This window comes from Penaeus monodon, chromosome 4 (genome assembly GCF_015228065.2).
Source record: "Penaeus monodon isolate SGIC_2016 chromosome 4, NSTDA_Pmon_1, whole genome shotgun sequence".
Lineage (NCBI taxonomy): Eukaryota > Metazoa > Arthropoda > Malacostraca > Decapoda > Penaeidae > Penaeus > Penaeus monodon.
The window spans coordinates 30406079-30408578 of record NC_051389.1 but is presented as its reverse complement, the minus strand read 5'-3'; positions in this window follow the sequence as shown (position 1 = coordinate 30408578).

The window sequence follows — 2500 nt, the reverse complement described above, 5'->3', positions numbered from 1 at the left end:
TGTTTATATATCTATATATATCTATATATATATATATATATATAGTATAACTTCAGGTCCTATTAGATGAAAAATTATTAAACCTCGTAAAATACACTATTCAACTGTAGATCTAAGGATACTTTTCACGTCCACAAACACACTGGCCACGTACTTCTAAAGGGCAAAGACAAGATCCCAACGTATTTAGTTCACTCTTGTCATCTATACTTTTACGTGCAGCAGCTGCATGCGCTGGCTACATTGGAAAGAGAGGAATCTTTCATTCGTGCAGATGAACCTAAGGGTGTTTCATACAGAAAACGGAAGACCACTACCAGGGAACCCATGAATTCCCCAGGCGGAACATTGTCAACAATATAACCATAGCTGTTCTTAGACATGACTTCAAAATAATAGATTCATCATCCTTGCTTCTGGAACTCTCCATATTAGAAAGTTTGTGGATATGGAAGTGACGACCGAAGCTAATGAATATTTAACTCACTGACATCGAATTGTTACGCTCCTTAACTACAATAGTTGATCCTGTCTGAAAACACCCCTACATTTTCTATACATCCAATGTTCCTAATACTATACAAAATGTAAACAGGAAAGACAAATGACAGGTGCGTTTCCGTCATTTCTCTGTATATTTTGTACATGTTATATAATAACATATACTCACAGTAATGGTTATATTATTCAATTTAAGAATTATTATATGTTTTAGACCTCATAGTTATATGGTTGAGTTGTTGATATTGCAGCTAATTCATTGATAATGGGTGACGAACTTTACAACCGAAACGTCTGACAATAAAGGATGCTGTGCCGATAAGTCTCTGTTTAATCTGTTCATTATTACGCATCCGCGTCCCGAGGACGTTCAATCACTACGAGTTTATATAGATATATATAGATAGATATATATATATATATATAATATATATAATATATCATCATCATTAACGTATGCTCATGTTGAGCAGCGTGGACCTCGCACCATCTTCGTCCATAAACTCTGATCTTACGCTTTTCTTTCACATTGTACATCGACAGCCCGCAAAGATCTTGATCTTGTCGCTCAGTCTTGTCTTGCGCAGTTTTTGCCTGTCCTCTGTTTCCTATCACATCCCTGTCAGCAGTTTTTCTCAATTACTTTTATTCTCATATACATGACCAATAAATTTAGTGCTCCTGTTTCAAGAGTTCAACAGCCGGTCTTTCCAATTTATTTTCTCAGCCACTTCATCATTCGTCTTCTTCTCTGTCCAGCTAATACGCAGTACTCGTCTGTAACACCACATTTCAAAACTATTGATCTTTTTCTTGTCTATCTACTTCAGCACCCAACACTCAGAACCATATGATGCAATTGGGAAAACTAATGAGTTCAATAACCTCAGCTTTGTCCTTAAGGTAATGCTTCGGTCTTTCCAGATGTTATTGAGAGCAATTGTGGCGTTTTTGGCAATGGTAATTCTTTTTATCTCCGGTGAATCATCATATGTATTAGTTAAAACAGCTCCAAGATAAGTGAACTCTTTCACATTTTCCACAATCATTCCATTGATTGTAACATGTTCATCATTGTTCATTGCCGGTTACCTTTGAATCTTCATGATCTTAGTTTTCTTGGCATTAGGAAACAAGCCAGCCTTTTCGCTTGCTTCTCTAACTTTATCTAGTAGTTGTTGTAGTTCAGTGATACTGCTGGCAATCAAAACTATATCATGGGCGTATCTTAGATTTGATGTTTTGTATCCTCCAACATCCACAGTTCCTTCAAAATTCTCTAGAGCAACTCTCATAATTGTTGCAGAATATATATTAAAGAGGTGCGGAGACAGAATGCAACCCTGTCGCACTCCTTGTTTGACTTCGAACCATTCTGTTAACCCATAAGTGGTTCTTACAGTTGCTTGTTGTTGGTCATACATGGCTTTTATTAGTTGGATGATGTGTTTTGGAAATTTCATATCGTTCATGTTATTCCAGAGGATATCGTAATCAACAGTATCAAAAGCTTTCACATAATCGATGAAACACAGGTATAGGTCTTTTTGATGTTCTCTGTTTTTCTCTATGATCAATTTTAAATTTAGAATCTGGTTTCTGGTACCTTTTCCAGGGCGAAAACCTGCTTGTTCGTCTGTAATTTCCTCTCTTAACTTCAACTTCATTCTTTCAGCAATAATTTTCAACAAAATTTTGCTGCTGTGACTTATTAATGCAATTGTCCTATTATTGTTGCATTGGAGTGCGTCACCTTTTTTAGGTATGGGAGTAAAGACTGATTTTACCCGGTCTTCTGGCCATTTTCTTTCATTCCATATTTTTGTACAGAGTTTGTAGAAGAAGTATTCAACACTTTCGCCAGCATTCTTAATTAGTTCTGCTGTTATTTCATCTATTCCGGGGCTCTTGTTATTCTTTACTTCTTTTATGGCTTTTATAACTTCGTCTAGCAGTGGCGGTGGTTCATCTCCTTTGTCATTGAATCTAATTAATGTTG